We start from the raw sequence: 20,519 nt of genomic DNA, 5'->3' as shown, positions 1-20,519 counted from the left end.
TGGAGAGGCTCCATGTTTTGACAAGCTTCTGGGTTTGACCTTTACTCCTGATTTAAAATGGAACACGTACATCAGGTCTGTTGCCAAGGTCGATGGGAAAATGGTGGGATCCTTCTACCACTTCAGAAGATATATCACTACTGATGCAATTCTCTATCTGTATAAAAGCCAAGTACGTCCAAGGGTGGAGTACTGCTTCCACATCTGGGCAGGAGCTGCTAAAAACAACCTATCCTGCCTTGAAAGAGTACAAAATAGACTTCGTAGCTTAGTGGGGGATACCTTTTTCTCTTCCCTGCAGCCTCTCTCCCACAGAAGAGACGTTGCGAATGTGTCTTTGTTTTATCGTTATTTCCATGGCAAGTGCTCGTTTGAGTTCCAATCTCTCGTCCCCCCTCGCCAATCTTTCACGAGAAACACCTGTCTGGCTGAAACTACTGTCAATAATTTCCCAGACTCTTTATCTGTGCCTAAATCAAAACGTAGATTCCATGAGTAGAGCTTTTTTCTCAGAAGTGCACGACTGTGGAACTCTCTTCCGTTTGCCGTTTTCCCACCTATAAACAACCTGGATGTCTTCAAGTCCAACATAAACAAATTCCTGACAAACCGCCCCCTTAAGTAAGACACTCTATCAAATCTCCAATACTAATGATTACTACAATACTATCTCATTGATTACTGTACACGCAATAACCCTTATCCCTGAGTGGCCTCCGGGCCTTGATAAGTGGTGTCCCCCATGTAAAAAAAAAGATAGAGTGACAAGGATAAAGATAGATTCACCTCCTCAAACTTATACTGTTACTTTATATAATAAAGTTATATGTACGATTATTTCAACTACTCAGTTTGGATGTCTTAAATGTAAAAATATGGAACAAGAATGGCATATCAACGTCTCTGAAGTAAAGACTTTACGATGTATTGGTCTCTTGTATATGTACGTGAAGCATTTCTTGCGCGAACAGAGATTGCGGGAAAGTTCAATATCTTTGAAATGAAATGATTAACAACTATTCTTGAGATAACTTTGCGAGATGGACGGGAAAAGTGAATATCATCAGCCGAATATTAACACATCTATCAACGTAGGAGAAGATTGACACTGTTCGGTCAGATTTCCCAGTTACCAGAGTTCAGCGATGTAAAGAAATCAGATCAAGAATATTTGATTGAAGAGAGATCAAAAGGGTGACTACTAGTAGGATGGGCCGACAATATAAAGATTGAGATGCTGATGCTGATAGAGGTAAAACTGGCCAAAATATGGTGAGAAGCAGTGGGATTTTGTTCTCAAGCTTCTGGAAAATACATATAAGTCAATTATTATAGATACTCACGCGGAGTTCTCACACAGGTTGTCATCTGATAATAACCGGTGTTCTATGGACTAATAGGGCTCCAAGTGTTCTTATTATAGCAATCTTTCTAGTACTTATGATCGTCGTGATCGTGATCAGAAGTGATTTGTTAGAACGAGGTTTTTCGGAGATTTTTTTTTTGTTTGAGATAATTGAAAGCGCTCGAAAAAAGGACTGAAATAAGAACTCTCGTAGTCATATTATACCAACTACCACCAGAAAACAGAAAGTTGGCTTATATTACTAAGAAAAGTAAAACTTGCGAAAATTTCGTAGAATTAATCCAAATATGCGTTTATTATATATATCTATATATATATATATATATAGAGAGAGAGAGAGAGACAGACAGACAGACAGACAGACAGACAGACAGACAGGGATAGGAACAGGGACAGAAACAGATAGATGTATATATAAACATTCTTAAAAAATATCAGAAAGCTGTGTAATTAAACACTTTTATTATTTCGATTTTTTCTATCTTTTTATGTAAAAATAAAAAAAAAAATGTAAGTCCAATATCTATCATGGACGTTTTTGAATCGGCGTTGAATCATTGAAATAAATGAATAGGTTTGAAAAGTTAAAGAAGAGGAATTACAATAGCTGTACAAGGTTGTTATTTGGAGGAGTTGAGCGCTAGAGTGATGGGGAACCGTTAGCAATTTGAATTTTATGAATCAGAATTTAGGCGACATGCATTTTAGAATATTGCTACTGGTTTATAAGTAATATTGTTAGTTATAGATTATTGGATTTTATGTAGAAGGTTTAGAATATTTTTAACTTTTAAAAAAAATTTTTCAGAATGTGCTGTTATGGTGTTACTAAGAGTTGTCTTAAATCGGAGGGGGCAGTTATGTTTTTATAGATACGTTGATAAATTGTGCAAGATTACTGTAGACCTTCAGTCTGTAGTGGAATGGGGTCAAAAATGAATGGCAGCGTTCAACGCTGCCAAGACAAAGCTCGTTTCCTTTAATAATTATATAAAACCTTACCAACCACTAATAGCTATGGCTTGAGATACTTTACCTGAAAACACTTTGTCCAAGCTCTTTAACTTAACGTTCACAGGAAACATTAGTTGGAATAGATACATCAAGATCATTGATAAGGTTTCTGCAAAGAAGGTGGGCTATCTCTATCGAGCTAGAATGTTACTTACGCCTGAAAGTATCCTGTACCTCTGTAAAGCCACAATTCGCCTATGTATGGAGTACTGCTGTCATATTTGGGCTGGTGTATCTGCTACTAGTCTCTCGCTCTTGGACAGGGTCCAAAAGAAATTCGCCAACTTAATAGGTCCTGAACTGTCATCTAAGCTTCAGCCCCTGTCCCATCGACCAAATGTTGAATCCCTCTGCCTGTTTACAAGTATTTTAATGATGGATGATCTGACGAACTACAAGCACTTGTACCCCCTCGACGAAAATACCCCCGACAAACCCGTCAAGCAGCGAAGTCCCAGCCCTACACAGTCGAGATCCCTAGATGTAAAAAAGCCTTTTTACTCTAATAGTTTCTTCCTCAGAACTGCAAGACTTTGGAACTCCCTTCCGGGACCCTGCTTCCCCAACTGTATTGACATGCAGAAGTTCAAGTATAATGTGAACAGACATCTTGCTGCTAAACTCCCTACATAGTACCCCTGCAACTTAGGTCCCTGATAGTAGCCCCCAACATCAAAGTGGCAATGTGCCTTGTTTGGGGTGAAAATGTAATTAAAAAAAAAAAGATGTTGATAAATTATGCTAAAATGAAATATATTAGGGTATTTTTAAGAAAATCAAAGAAATTTAGCAGCAAAAGTTTTTGTGTGAATCCCATCGACTTAAGGCGGCGTAAAATCTCCCTTTATTTTTTTCACTCAATTCTCTACATGTCTGATGGCCATCTTCCTTCAAAATAATTCTGAGTTGTCCTTCGTCTATCTTGATTGGTCTTTCGGAACGAGAAGCGTCATTGAGATCAAAATTACCGTGTTAGAATCTAGTAAACCAATCTCGAATAGTTCCTTCAGCTATAGCGTTTTCTCTATATACGGCACAAATATCCTTGGTCACTTCACTCGCTTTTTGACCGCGATTAAAGACGGAGAGAAGGTGTCGAAAATGTGATTTTTTTTATCTACATGACAATCTCTTTGACGGTTCTGAAAAACGAGAAAAAATTATATGAGCAAAAAACTATAACATTTATACGTGCTTTCTAATGATATATGAAATTTTGCCAAATATTAAAACATGTTTTAGAACAAAATTTTTTATAAACGGCGAGAACTTATGCAGCAACCTAATATATAAATGTGTGTGTGTGTGTGTTTGTGTGTGTGTGTGTGTGTGTGTGTGTGTGTGTGTGTGTGTGTGTGTGTGTGTGTGGTTTGCCAATAAGATAACAAAGAAAGAACATATTTATTCGAATCACACGTAAAATGCAAATTTAGGTCAAAATTTGAGGACCAACAGAAGAGGAGAGAAATAACGAACAGAAAACGAGAGGCTCATTGTAATAACTAATATGTCTAACGAAATGTAAAACTTAGAAAATGTCTGGCAGAACCAAATGATGTGAAGATTAGATATAGAACCAATCAGAGAAAGCACAGAATCCATTGTCGAAGGTTAAGTGAAAAATTGCTTTCTAATGTTATTACTCTTTCTCCGGCTCCAAAATATTTCAATTGGATTTTCGCACAAGAAGGCGGGTATAAATTGGAATGCTACGTTCGATTAGTTGTCTGCCTTTCAGATTAAAGACGAGGATAAACACTCACATGGAGAAAAGAACAAGAATTCATTAAACCTTATCCAAGGATGGCATTTATTATGAATCATATTATTCTATACTTGGCATTAGTTTCTCCTAGTTACACTTATTTCTAGAAAGACACCGAGTACTCACATAAGGGAACGCTTAAAGTTTGCCAACATTCTTAATTGAAAGTGTTTTTGTGGAACGGACTGGATTCGAACTTGACACGCCTTGGAAACTAAATTACTTGACACGCCTAAAAACTAATTGCATGAAACTAAATTACATTATTTATGTCCCAGAGTTGGACTCCTAACGTCTAGCAACTGCGTTCTATAATTCACAATGATCGGTTAATTAGCTTAAAAGTGAATCCAACACATTCATATATATATATATATATATATATATATATATATATATATATATATATATATATATATATACATAGAGAGAGAGAGACTGATAGATAGATAGATAGATAGATAGATAGTTAATTAGCTTAAAAGTGAATCCAACACATTCATATATATATATATATATATATATATATATATATATATATATATATATATAGATAGATAGATAGATAGAGAGAGAGAGAGAGATAGATATATAGATAGATAGATAGATAGATAGATCTTGAATAATGATTCAGTCGAGAAAAGTATTTATGAAATAAATAATTATAGAACACAATCAGTTTCAAGTGAAGAGATAAGCTTGGAAAACCGAACACATGTGAATATAAAATCGCCTTATCTCGGCATTTCTTATCATAGCAAGTTCCGTCAGCTAGAATAATTGCTTTTAGAATTTACAGATTCTATGTCCATTTGTAGTTATCTCTCAAATATACAAGAAAAATGTTTAATTATATTCGGCTAGTTAACAAGATGTTGCACTTCCTCTAAGATATGTGTTGTTTGTTAGAATATTTTCATGTTTTTTTCCTGTCTAAATAATAATCGCACTTAAAAATCTAGTTAATACTAATTTCAAAGTCCGTTTGCATATGGCATTGCAAAAGCTACCATACACAATGAATGACGTCACAAAAGTCGATAGTAGAATACCTCATGCCGAATAAGTTGTCACGGCATAATCACGTTAACACACCGGTTCCCGTCAGACCATCGATATTAAGCAATGTTGAATCTGATCAGCACTTAAATGTGTGACCATTTGTGATTTCCAGGTGCTGTATGTGTTTTATGTTTATCTCAGCATTGTTTCAAGTCAGACTTGGGTCTCTCCTTGCCATTGGAACCAAGCAGTGCCGATTGAGGAGAGGTGAGGTTGGCAATTGCACAATACTTGCACAGCTACCCTTACAGGGGTGTCCTTACTAAACGGAGACTGAAAGGAAGCATCCAATAACTTGTAGAGGTGCGTGAATAGCGTTGCGAATTAGAATCAGGAACAAGGTAACAATAGCATGACATATGTTTTTTAGTATTGGATCACATATCTCGTAACTGACTGTTTCACCCGTACTAAATTACTTTTATCATTCCCAGATGAGAGAAAAAACTGGTGGAATGCCCAAGAATCTTTCTTTGAATCTCATTATGTAAACTCCTGGACATGTTGTGTTAGCGTACAGTATTTTGTTATATAAAGAGTGACCCCAAAATAAGGAAACTTAGATAATTGTTAATAAAATTCCTTTTTTTTTTTCTATATTTGATGCATATAAACTTAGTGGCAGAAAACATTACTGGTAATACTTCGTATCGTGAAGGCGATTCCAGAAACATGATTGATGATGGTGGTTACAAGGAAAGCTGGAGGAGGGGGTGCCAGTTCGGAAGCAGTTAGAGCTGTACTCTCGTTCCCTTTATTCTCTCTCTCTCTCTTTCTCTCTCTCTCTCTTTCTTTCTCTTTCTCTCTCCAATTTTTATAGATATAGCTCTGTATGTAAGAACTTTTTTCGCGTTCATCGTCACGCCCATATCATGGGTCAATTAGTTTGTACGTGTTTGTGAATGAATGCTTTGGAAATGCCATTTGTTAATTAATATTAGCCTTTTGTAACTCGTTTTATTGCACACAAATATCCTGCTTGGTCTGTCATCGAGTTGTTTATCTGCTAAAATTATATCGAGTTTAAATCCAATATTGTAATCAGATACATTCTGGTTATTAGACATCGTTATGTCGAGTAATATATGAACCTGAAACTTAAGTATAATTTATGGGCGAAATAGCAACGTGTTTTCAATTGATTGTATTCAGAGAATCGTTTTCAAGAGAAATTGTGTTTATGCATTGAATAATTGGAGAAAAAATTAACGAAAAGACAGATAGATCAAAATCCAACCAATATAAACGAGGAAACATTTATATATATGTCTTTTCGTTAACTTTTTTCTCCAATTATATACATATATATATATATATATATATATATATATATATATATATATATATATATATATATATATATATATATATATAATCAGGTTCATAAGAAAGTTCTTGTGGTTTTTAACTTTTAAATTTAGATGAATATATTTCGGCGCAAACAAAAATGTATTGATCGAAATAAAAGCTATCATAATCAACACATAAAAAATGTATTGATCGAAATAAAAGCCATCATAATCAACACCTAAAAAATGTATTGATCGAAATAAAAGCCATCATAATCAACACCTAAAAAATGTATTGATCGAAATAAAAGCTATCATAATCAACACATAAAAAATGTATTGATCGAAATAAAAGCCATCATAATCAACACCTAAAAAATGTATTGATCGAAATAAAAGCCATCATAATCAACACATAAAAAATGTATTGATCGAAATAAAAGCTATCATAATCAACACATAAAAAATGTATTGATCGAAATAAAAGCCATCATAATCAACACATAAAAAATGTATTGATCGAAATAAAAGCTATCATAATCAACACATAAAAAATGTATTGATCGAAATAAAAGCCATCATAATCAACACATAAAAAATGTATTGATCGAAATAAAAGCTATCATAATCAACACATAAAAAATGTATTGATCGAAATAAAAGCCATCATAATCAACACATAAAAAATGTATTGATCGAAATAAAAGCTATCATAATCAACACATAAAAAAATGTATTGATCGAAATAAAAGCCATCATAATCAACACATAAAAAATGTATTGATCGAAATAAAAGCTATCATAATCAACACATAAAAAATGTATTGATCGAAATAAAAGCCATCATAATCAACACCTAAAAAATGTATTGATCGAAATAAAATCTATCATAATCAACACATAAAAAATGTATTGATCGAAATAAAAGCCATCATAATCAACAAATAAAAAATGTATTGATCGAAATAAAAACTATCATAATCAACACATAAAAAATGTATTGATCGAAATAAAAGCCATCATAATCAACACATAAAAATGTATTGATCGAAATAAAAGCCATCATAATCAACACCTAAAAAATGTATTGATCGAAATAAAAGCCATCATAATCAACACATAAAAAATGTATTGATCGAAATAAAAGCCATCATAATCAACACATAAAAAATGTATTGATCGAAATAAAAGCTATCATAATCAACACATAAAAAATGTATTGATCGAAATAAAAGCCATCATAATCAACACATAAAAAATGTATTGATCGAAATAAAAGCCATCATAATCAACAAATAAAAAATGTATTGATCGAAATAAAAGCTATCATAATCAACACATAAAAAATGTATTAATCGAAATAAAAGCCATCATAATCAACACCTAAAAAATGTATTGATCGAAATAAAAGCTATCATAATCAACACATAAAAAATGTATTGATCGAAATAAAAGCCATCATAATCAACACCTAAAAAATGTATTGATCGAAATAAAAGCCATCATAATCAACACCTAAAAAATGTATTGATCGAAATAAAAGCTATCATAATCAACACATAAAAAATGTATTGATCGAAATAAAAGCCATCATAATCAACGCATAAAAAATGTATTAATCGAAATAAAAGCTATCATAATCAACACATAAAAAATGTATTGATCGAAATAAAAGCCGTCATAATCAACACATAAAAATGTATTGATCGAAATAAAAGCTATCATAATCAACACATAAAAAAAGTATTGATCGAAATAAAAGCTATCATAATCAACACATAAAAAATGTATTGATCGAAATAAAAGCCATCATAATCAACACATAAAAAATGTATTGATCGAAATAAAAGCTATCATAATCAACACATAAAAAAAGTATTGATCGAAATAAAAGCTATCATAATCAACACATAAAAAATGTATTGATCGAAATAAAAGCCATCATAATCAACACATAAAAAATGTATTGATCGAAATAAAAGCCATCATAATCAACGCATAAAAAATGTATTGATCGAAATAAAAGCCATCATAATCAACACATAAAAAATGTATTGATCGAAATAAAAGCTATCATAATCAACACATAAAAAATGTATTGATCGAAATAAAAGCCATCATAATCAACACATAAAAAATGTATTGATCGAAATAAAAGCTATCATAATCAACACAAAAAATGTATTGATCGAAATAAAAGCCATCATAATCAACACATAAAAAATGTTTGATCGAAATAAAAGCCATCATAATCAACACATAAAAAATGTATTGATCGAAATAAAAGCCATCATAATCAACACATAAAAAATGTATTAATCGAAATAAAAGCCATCATAATCAACACATAAAAAATGTATTGATCGAAATAAAAGCCATCATAATCAACACATAAAAAATGTATTGATCGGAATAAAAGCCATCATAATCAACACCTAAAAAATGTATTGATCGAAATAAAAGCTATCATAATCAACACATAAAAAATGTATTGATCGAAATAAAAGCCATCATAATCAACACCTAAAAAATGTATTGATCGAAATAAAAGCGATCATAATCAACACACGCAAAACATAATAATGCCATTAACGTAAAAATCCTGCGTTCTGGTTGCGATGAAATCGCTGAATGCGTTTTTGATATCGCTTAGGTTTTTGTAGCATTTCTCACGTAGAAAGTTGTCGATATGCATGAAAAAGTAGTAATCGGTAGATGAGAGATCTGTAGTAGAGTATGGCGAATAAGGCAGAGATTCGTAGTCCAATTCGTTCAACTTCTGCGGGATTTGTTTAGCAACGTGCGATCGGGGATTGTCATGAAGAAGAATTGGGACTTTTCAGTTGACTAATGCTGAGTGTTGTTGTCAAATTTCCTGGTGCATTTCATTCATTTGTTGACAGTACTTCATTGCCGTAATGGTTTTGTCTGCGTTAAAAAAACTGTAATGGCTGAGACCGGTCGCAGACCACCAAACCGTCAGCATGACTTTTTTTGGTGCAACTTTAGATTCGTGAAGTGCTGTGGAGCTTTGTCGGCGTCTTACAACTGAGATGAGCGCCGCCAGTTGTTGTAAAGAACCCACTTTTCATCGCAAGTTACAACCCGATGGAAAAACGGGTCGTTCTTGTTGTGTAAAAGAAGGGAAGATGACACTTATTTTTGTTGCCATTCAATTCATAAGTCACTCATTTGTTAATTTTTTTTTTGTTTTTCCAATCTCTCTCAAGTAGTTGGAAATCGTCGTATACGTTACGTCTAATTCAGAAGCAAGTTCTCGAACAGTTGTGCATTGATTTGCTTTGGCTAAGGCTCTTAATTGATTGCTGCCAAGATCTAATGGCCGACCACAACGTTTATCAGCTTAAAGACTCTCGTCGCCGCCACAAAATTTCTTAAACCACAAGATTGTGCTGTGCGTTCAGTAGTGGTTCATAGGCCAAACGTGAGCTGTTTCATCAGCTTTTGGCCTAGCTTGAATTGAAATAATAAAAATGTGTGAATTTGCTTTTTCCATCTTGTATTCAACGTTCTGAAAAGAAGACATAATTGTTTTAAGACGATTGTAATGTAAACGAGTAGATAGAGCGACAAACGCTGTTTAAAATTATATATAAAGTAAAGGTATTATAAGGAAATTTTTTTGAAAATAAATCATTTGACATCAAAATTCAAAATTCCGCGAGAACTTCCATTTTAACCTATATGTGTGTGTATGTGTGTGTGTGTTATTTCATGCATGCGCATATTTCACGAGCAGATGTAATATTTTATGTATTGATTCTCAATATTCACTTCAATAGTGCTCACTAATTGAGTAGAGCTAGCATTTACTTCAACAGTGCCCAATACATAAGTAAAGCTAGGTAGTAAGTTATGATAATATAAATCCCACTTAAGCTACACAGAATTTTCCGCATTTCATCCTCGCATGATATTTATGCGTGTTTATATATATTTATGATGTGGAATTTATGGATGTTTTTCCGGTCCCTGTTATTTATAATGTTATTTGATTATATACATGAGTATTATATATATATATATATATATATATATATATATATATATATATATATATATATATATATATATATATATATATATATATATATGTACTGTATTTTGTTACTAAGTTTTAATGCTTTATCTCGGGGTTCTACTGTATATTATTATATATTTCAAAATTTTAAAAAATGTATTTGGATGCAATCAGCTAGAATCGAAACCGAAAGTAAAACGGTAGCATTCAAAGCTGATGTCGTTATGATACGCATATGAACTGATTAAAAATTAAAAATGTTAAATTAAAAATTAATCAAGATGAATGAACACAATTCATATAACGACTTTTTTTAATTTTGATCCATTTTTGAGCCGTTAAAACTATTCTAACCAGCTAAAGACCCATAAAAGAACGGCCTGTAAAAAATCGAATCAGTTGAGGCCCCTAGGCGCCACTCTGCGACTTTTAGTTTCGAAGGAGATACAGTTTGAAAATATGAAGGTAAACAGACAAATAGCCTTTTATATGCTAGATAGAGTGAGAGAGAGAGAGATTATATATATATATATATATATATATATATATATATATATATATATATATATATATATATAAAGGCTTCTTTCAGTCTTGACAGACTATGGATACCCACGGTAAGGGTGCCTGCGCGTGAAATTTGTGTGGCAAGAGTTGCGCAATCTCCAACCACACCTCTCCTGAGTCAACATTGTTGAATACCAGTGGCAAATGGAGGTTTGGGACGACTGGAAACAATGCCGAGATAAGCGGAAAACACATACAGCGCCTAGAATTCCCAAATGGTCACCCATCTGGTATTAGCCAGGCTCAACGTTGCTTAACTTGGGTGATCTGACGGGAACCGGTGTGTCAACGTGATATATATATATATATATATATATATATATATATATATATATATATATATATATATATATATATATATATATATATATATATAGAGAGAGAGAGAGAGAGAGAGAGAGGGAAAGAACGTGAGCGAGTGAAAGAGCATCGGTAACATTCAGCATTCAGCGACAAGCAATAAATATAAAAATATTGCAACACATATTTTAAGTCTATTTCTTCTATATATTTTTTCTCAGGAGAGCAGGGTTTTTTAATTAATGAATTACTACGTGAAATAACAAAAGACTTTAAAGAAATAAGTTTTTTTTACGAAACAATAATTTACTGATTAAATTTTGTCCACTAGGACGATTTTGCGTTTTAGCACGCTATTCACTAATTAATTACTATATGAAATTATTATTTTTCTTTTTTTAATTTCAAATTAATTTGATATTCTGTGTGTATTATTAAAGCAGCATAAATTTAACTCTCGGGCTACGCCATGTAAGGACGGCTAGTACTTTTTTATTAAATCATATTTAGTTTATAATAGTATTTTACTATATAAACGTGCAGATTGAGGGGTCACATGGGATTTTAGATGCGTCTAAACATCTTTTGCAGCGGCTCGATGAATCGGTTTGTCAAGCTGCACTGTAAAAATCGTTTTTGTCGTTCGCTTTCGATTAACATTTTACTGCTTATTAATGTCAGAGGGCCATTCAAAGTTGTTTTTGTTTCGAGTTACTTACTACTGAATTAAGTTTTTTATTTTTTTAAATATTTATTCACGGTGTTTGGTTTGATTGTTTTGTTTTACAGTATATCAACCCTTTTCGTGTTATTTAATGCCGAATCCGATAATTTTAGAACAGATTGTTATGCTTGAAGTTATTTTTTCATCTCCAAATATTTATTCATTCGCTTGGTCCGGTTGTTTTGGTTTACAGCATATTAACTGTTTTCAAGCTCTTTAACGCTGAATTCAGTAGTTTAGAAAGCGGTTTTATACTTCAAGTTCTTTATATATTCAAATATTTATTCATGGTTTTAGTTTGGTTGTTTTGTTTGATGGCATACCAACCATTTTCATATTTTTCAATGCTGAATCTAGTAATTTTCGTAAAATTTTTAATATATTAATTTATCCGCGGTGTTTGGTCAGACTGTTTTGCAGAGGAAATTTATTGCGTCTTTTTTTTTTTTTTTTTTTTTTTTTGTCTTTTTTTTTTTTTTTTTTTCTTTACTTTGCAGAACGCGATTGATTTTACAAAGAGAAAGAAAAAAACAATAGCATCAATGCTTGGTTCCTTATAAGGTCATGAAGCTGATATCTTCAAACAGCCTGATCTGGTAGTATCAGGAGAGGCTACTCGACGATAAAGGGTAAAGAGAGTGTTAGTTGGAGCATGATTGCCAACACGAGATTATTTAAAACAATGGTTGGAATAACCAGAAGATTGTTTCAGAAGAGTCGATATCCAAGCTCATCGCGTATTTATTTATACTAGATTTGAAGACGACCATACTCCAATTGATTGAGAAGCAGTAAAATGTTTTAGGAAAGAAACTTTGTTCATGGAAGTTTCGTTTGGTTTTTAGGTAAAAATGGAAAAGAAATTCTTTTATACAAATGTAGAGAGAGACTAAAAATATTTCTTATGTGCGAAAGAAGCTCTACGGACGAAAAAAAAATCGTTCCGCACAAGATTGTGAAGTTGATTTTGCTATCGGGAAAGGAAAGAATGCTCCAAGCGGCACCTCCCTGGATATAATAACGATATTCCATCTTAGGACGTATTTGGTTCTTACTAGGTAGATTATTAGGTCAATTGTGAGGTATTTTCTGGAGCAATAGATCGACTCAGCTATTTTTAAGCAACATATGCGACAGCATATTTGATATGTCTTCTATTTCATGTCGGGGTGATTGTTAGGCCTGGACGCTTAAAAGGGGGAGGCGAATATTTCTCGCGTTCTGTTGTGCTTATTTATGACATTTTCGTTTACCACGCCTAAATTGGTACTACAAGGGTCGTTTGTTAAACTCAAAAAGTTGAAGAGCGACGAAAATGGGAGTTGTACTATTAAAACCGGTGATCATATCTGTTCTAGAATTTATATTTCTACACTGTCATCACCATTCTCATTGCACTTTTGCCAGAAATTCAAGTATGCATCTCTGCTTCTGGCGCACGTCAATGACGTAAACTGCTGTCTTAGAGTCAATACTTGCAAACAGAGAGATTAAATTTTCAGGTCATGAATGCAAAAGTTAAGTCATTATAACAACGCAAATTGCAATTCTCTCTAATCCATTCGGACGGAATAAAAAAATAGGAGGGATTACTTTAGGAACGCCCGCCACCACCACCACCCCGTATACATGTAAGGCGGAACTTTGAAATAGATTTTCCTTAATCTGTGACATTTTCTTTAGTCTGTCGCGTTTAATCTTGAAATAATATCGTGGTATCAGCTATCATGTTTAATTCCGAAATTCTTTAGATGGGGATTAATAATTTGGATTATTTGGATTATTCGGACCACTATTTCAGTCGATGTAAGCTCCGACCTTCTTCACGTGTTTTATCAAACTCGTGAATCTTTATGCCGAACTAGGGAATCTATACGGAATTTCGAACGGAACCCTTTATTGAAACTACGAGGTTACATTGTTCTCGTTGCGTCAGCCATATCTGAGTCTTAAGTAATTCTTATTTATATTCTTTGTATTCCCTGTATTGAGTATTGAACCACCAATACATAAAACTGAATATTATTTAGCACTTTACACGTTGTGTCATGGGTCTATGTGTAAAATCGGAGGTTACATCGATCAAAACGTTGTGAACATAACACCCAATAGTAGTAAAAAAAAATAATAATACAAAGTAGTATACATTGATTATGAATAGCATTTTGTTGGTCTTTTTTACTAGGAAGTCACCGTTTATCAAGGCCTAAAAGTCACTAGAGGATAAGCTTAATGGGCGTAGTCGGGTAGACTATGAGACAACACCGTGATAATCTGTATTGGCAGAACTTGGGTAGGGTTTAATTATCTAAGATGAACTTATTTACATTAGATTTGAAAACGACCATGTTACAGTCAGCTAGGAATCAGTTCTACAGGCGGAAAGTTCTACGAAATAAAATTCTTGATAGTTGTTTTAGATAGACGAGTAGTTGCTGTTAATGTTTTGCGGGGGTGGAGGTATTGATTGAAGTTAAATTGATCAACTGCCATGAAAATAAGGATAGAACAGAGATAGGCATGCAACGTCTCTTCTGTGAGAAAAAGGTAGTATGAAAGCGAAAATGCCCCCGTCCACTAGATTTCGAAGACGATTTTTATCCGGCCAAGGCAGGTAAAGGTGCTATGAACATGTCTAGTCCACATGTAGTAACAGTACTCCATCTTAGGGCGTATTTGACTTTTGTTATATGGTTAAGCTTTAAATGGTATTTTCCTTGATCTGACATACTTAAGTGTGAAATATTTTTAGCATTTTAGTTGTTCTGGGGCTCTTGTGATCCAAATAGCTTTTTTTTTATTTCTAAACCTATAGCTTGAATGACCGTATCTGTAGAATATGTGTTCTTATGCAAAGTTCTACTGGCAAAATGGCGCTTTTAGCGTCAGAATTAGCCTACAAGTTTTATGATCAATTAGTTCATTTGTCTTTATTAAGTTTAAATCGGCTTCGAAATCTAGTGGGCAATCTCATTTGGCTCCTCACTGTAATCTCTTTCTCAGAGAAGAGACATTGCGAGTCTATTCTATAGTTATTTTTATGGCAAGTGCTCGACTGAACTACAATCAATGCCTTCCTGCAAGACATTCACAATAAACATTCGTCTAGCTATAATCATTGTCAACAATTTCAACCACTCTCTATGTCTAAATCTTTTTTTTTTTTTACATAGGAGTCACCACTTATCAAGGTCTGGAGGTAACTCGAGGATAAGGATTAATGAGTATACAGTAGTCAATGGGATAATATCGTAGTAACCGTTAGTAGTGGAAATTTGGTAAATTGAATTACTTAAGGGAACGGTTCATCAAGAGTTTGTTTACGTTGGACTTGAAGACTATCAGATTGTAGACAGCTGGAATATAAGCAAACGGAAAAGAGTTCCACAGGTGTGCAGTTCTAAGAAAGAAGCTTTGTTCATTGAATCTACATATAGGTTTAGGCACAGATAAAGAGTGGGAGAAATTATTGATAGTGGTTTTAGATAAACGAGTGTTTTGGTGAAAGGTTGGCGAGAGGGGGGACATAGCTTGGAGCTCAGATGAGCACTTGCCATGAAAATAAGGATAAAGCAGAGACAGGCTCGCAACGCCTCTTTCATGTTCAGGGAAGAGAAAAGGGCATCCGCCACTAGGCTACAAAATCTATTTTGAAGCCTGTCACGCCAGGATAAGGTCTTTCTAGCAGCTCCTCCCCGGATATGGCAACAGCACTCCATCGTTGGAGCTTTTATGTATGTAGATAATTGCATCAGCGGTGAGATATTTTCTGGGCGGTAGAAGAATCCCACTATTTTTCCAGCGATCTTGGCAACATGTACGTGTTCCATTTCAGATCAGGAATAAAGATCAAGCCCAGAAGCTTGGCAAAACATGAAGCCTCCCTAAGATGAGAGCCATTCATTTCAATCTAAACGCAAATTATATTAACAAAGTTTCTTTCATAGAAAATGTCCGCCTATGGAACCCTGTACAGTGGGCCTGCTTCCTACTTGACTAAAAAATTATCGTTTTCAAGTCTAATTTAAACAAGTTTTTGTCGAGCATTCCCTTTTAAATAAGCAAATTCTAGTCAATTTACAGCACTACGGATCATTATGCTACTGTCTCACTGACCACATGACAATCATTAACCCTTATCCTCGATTAACCTTCGAGCCTTGATAAGTGATCACCCCTAGTCATATTCCATACGGAAGGAAACAGATCGCCGATACAATTTAAAAGAAAAATGATAGATAATGCACGTCCCGTGTTTCTCGAAAGTATCTCGCTCCCCTGAAAGTATAGATTTGACATCCGGAATTAATGCGTCCGAAAAGATGCTGGAAAACCTCAAGCCACACATCTGGTTTCCGGAATTTTTATAAATCACTTTCTGCAACGCGGGTGAACAAAAGAAGAAGTCTTAACAATAATATTAATATCTTTCTTCCGGATGGATCGGGTCATTCGTGATGTGCGCCCCCCAGGTTTGATTGATAGTGAAGCCAAAATCCTGTAAGTTGTCGTCTATTCGACAGAAATATAAATCCAATGAGTCTACCTTCAAGGATCGAACGGTCGTAAAATGTAGACGAGTAATGCAACCAATGAGGTTGAAAGATAGACAATTCCATTGAGACACACACACACACACACACATATATATATATATATATATATATATATATATATATATATATATATATACATATATATATATATATATAGTTATCAGCGTGTTTGCCTCCATCTTTTCACTCTTTTATATCGGTTTTGCCCGATCGAATATTATCTTTTAAGCCGGAAGTCGTAGAGTCGGGAAGTCCGCAAATTTTCGTTAAAGCAAAAAAAGTGTACAATGCCAAATAATGAATAACATTCTTTTTCCAAATTGGATTTTTAACAATTGCGGCAATTCAGTAAACATAGGTAAAAAAAAAATTTTTAAAGGAAAAAGGAAATGAAATAATGCCACTCTCTAAAATAAATATAAGAATAACTAGAATAAGACTCGTCCCAAGACAGTTAAATCATTTCCCTGAATAAAAGAGTTTTGTATCAACTGTATGTCTCTTTACGAGGATTAAAATCAATATATTACGATACCGAATTTTATTCCATAATATTTATTTAGTATTTATGTGGAATATAGATCGTGCTATTTTTTATATAGAGATTTCGAATTAAATTCAATTTCTACTGTATTATTTACTTATTACGTTATCACGTGAAAGTACGGAAGAGTTACAAAATACCCTCTATATAAAGAATGGGTTTCTAAATAATAATGTTATTCTTTCAGCGCGGTCTGCATTCCGCATAAGTGCCCTTTATTTATCAAAATCTATTATTTGATTTTGCTTCTAGAAACTGTCTGAAACTTAAAGCACATTAAGAACAAATTAAAATTCAGGTAATATTGCCCAGTTTTTTTGTCAAATCACTACGGATCAAATTTAATGCAAATCTGAAATATTCGAACTTTCAAATTTGAAGTCGTTTGTATATTATACCCTTTAAGACTCTTAAAATACTTCAAAGAAACTGAAATTTAGTGAATACTTACTACTTGATGTTTAAAACTTGTTGTTAAAATTTCCCCAAATTAGAAGTATCTGAATCTTTGCAAAGGGCTTCCACTTAATTTTATTTTCATTTTTTAATAAAGAAAAATCAAACTAAATATAGGTCGCATTACCATCCTTTGTGCCTCGCAGCTATATCTCAAAATTCATAATGAATTAGTTTTAAAGTGAATCTTGTTCATACAAATATATATACGTATACACGTTCTTAAATTTGTATATTTTGTTTTATTGCTCATGATAGTGTTGGTAAATATACATTTAAAAACATTTTATCGTAAAAAAGCATTTAAAATATTATTATTATAAGGTAACATTAATTTCTCAATTGCAAATGTTGAAATGGAAAACTTCTAATTCCACATTTAAATTTAAAATTAACATGAAATAATATCAACCTGACGCTGAAAGTCGCGTGGAAAGATCTCGATAAATATTTTATTACTACAATTTAATTCGAATATACAGTTTGACATCATCATTATATATGTGTTATATATTTTGCTTTTCGATTCTCTTTGTATTTATTGTTCTTATTTTATCTAATATATAATTTCCCATGTATTTTCATCAATAGTTTTTCCGAGAATTTACATAAAAAATTATTTTGTTAATCAAATATGACAGATATTGTCGTATTTAAAAAAAAAAAAATCTGACTTCAATATTAATCTGAATTCAAATCATAAATATGGAAAGGGAGAAATATTCATCCCTCATTCAAATGTACTCTTACTATACTCATAGACACTAGCAAAAACATTTACTCGGAAACAGTTTTCGACACTGATGATCTCATTATTACTTTTCAACATCCTCCTCACATCATGATTCATATGGACACTAATTTAAGAGGTTGTCTTCATCTACAAGCTTTACGAAGCGAGCTTTTTTAATATTTCAATGGCCATGCGTTACCGTAATAATCATATTTACTTTTGAAATTATTTTAAAATTACATATTACTTTACAACTTCATTTACATATTTCGGCAATGAAATTTAAATGTATTAATCTGCATTTGCTTTTCTGTTTTCTTTCTAAGCATAGATATGTATTAATATTTATCTCAAGGAGATTCATCGTTTCAAGCGTTTCGATTGGCTAAAGAAAGAGGGAGAGTGTGAGAAAAAAGAAAGAGCAAGATAGAATAAAGGAGTGAAGAAAAGAGGGGGAGTATGAAAGAGAGGTGATGAGCATAAAACGTTATTTTATTTGCCCCAAACTCTAATCAAATTTTTAAACACTGGAATTAATTTTTATTTTGTGCGTAAATTCAAATTATTTAACAAATTACAAAATGGCATTGTAATAATTGTTCTAATTTTTAATAAATTAAATATTAATACTTACTTACTCGCCATTATTTTACTTCCTGTTGATCCCCCGACAAAATTCACCCTTGTCCGTTCGTCTGTTCGTTTGTCCGCACTTTTCTCAATAACTACGCCTTGAATTTTTTTTTTATTTTGCACAAACGTTAAACATGATATGAGTAAAATATTAACAGGACGGATTTTCCAGGAAACTTCTGGTCCCCCCACCTAGAGGTGCCTTTCAGGTTAAAATGGCTAAAATTAACACTTTTGTGCTTATTAAAAAAAAATTGATGCCTTGGATTTTTATAAAACTTTCTGAAAAGTTGTAATTAACTGATTTCTATATAATTTTGTTTGTCTATACTTCGCGATAACTCTTGGGTGTGCCTCAGGGGCTCTTTTAGGGATAATAAAAACACTCCATTTTTGGAATTATTTTACCATATTCGTCCAAGATTGTCTGTGTATGTCTATTTAGCAGTTTTACATGGTGCTGAACATTATGTTAAGGCCTTGAGGACGTTTGTGGCTAAATGGCGAGAAGGGGAGGTGGCAAATGATGAACTTAGTCATTTTTCTTCTTTTTTTTTTGCACAGTGCAAAAGTCAAATTTACAAAAAAAAATGTAAAACTGCACTGTTTGTTTATTTTCACCAGGATTTGACGTCCCCAGGGGACTTTTGTGGCTAAATGAGGGAGGGGGGAAATGCTGAACTTAGTCATTTTTATTATACCTCTTTTACTGTGCACTCACGGCGGACCATGCATGCTTCACTTGTTTCCCTTTGTGACCAATCCATATATCTCCCTACTTCTACACACACACACGCACGCGTGCGCATGCGCTCAAACACGCACGCGCGTTCAAATAGAGTACTTAATTTTGCACAATCATTTTTCAACATTCCTAACGTCTTACAACCAGCTTTACTTTCTCTGCCACCTAACATGTTCCTTCACTTTATTCAATCACCTTATAGGTTTGGCTCCCTTCCTGTACCACTTCCAACTTTTTTTTATATTTAATCTAACAACTTTCGTTTATTAAAGTCTTATCTTATGACAATTTCTCGTAATTGAAACGAAATATCGAATCAATAGAAACTTTATTCTGCATTGATTTTTCGTGTTATATTTAGTTTGTTCTTTGCTTCGGATATTTATCCATTTATACGTTAATACGCGCACACATAAATATTGGAGAGTTTGAATTACATAATCTACAATATCGCCAAGTGGCATGAGGATACTTCAACCTACAAGTAAACCCTGAGTAGCTATTCAAAGTAACTTAGAATTCGAAGCTCAAATAGGATCCACTCGACACGGCTATAAATTGGTTCATATGAAGAATGGTACACATTCTGCTAGTGATGTTATCTCGAGTGACATCGCTTAACTGGATACTCCACAAGAGTAGAGGAATTGTTTCTCTGGTTTACGGAAAGACAAAGACAAAAGAAAAACACATAATAAAGATAAACTATAACATAGGGAAGTG

General features: G+C 33.1%; 1 pseudogene; it reads right to left on the bottom strand.

Moving 5' to 3' along the window:
• Nucleotides 1–11,293: 11,293 nt before the first annotated feature.
• LOC145286591 (5S ribosomal RNA) lies at nucleotides 11,294–11,412 on the bottom strand (annotated as a pseudogene).
• Between the last annotated feature and the right edge of the window lie 9,107 nt (nucleotides 11,413–20,519).

This window comes from Euprymna scolopes, chromosome 10 (genome assembly GCF_053919585.1).
Source record: "Euprymna scolopes isolate OS-2025 chromosome 10, ASM5391958v1, whole genome shotgun sequence".
Classification (NCBI taxonomy): Eukaryota; Metazoa; Mollusca; class Cephalopoda; order Sepiida; family Sepiolidae; genus Euprymna; species Euprymna scolopes.
Note: the sequence above shows the minus strand (reverse complement) of the source record. Positions and strands in the feature narration are given on the sequence as shown.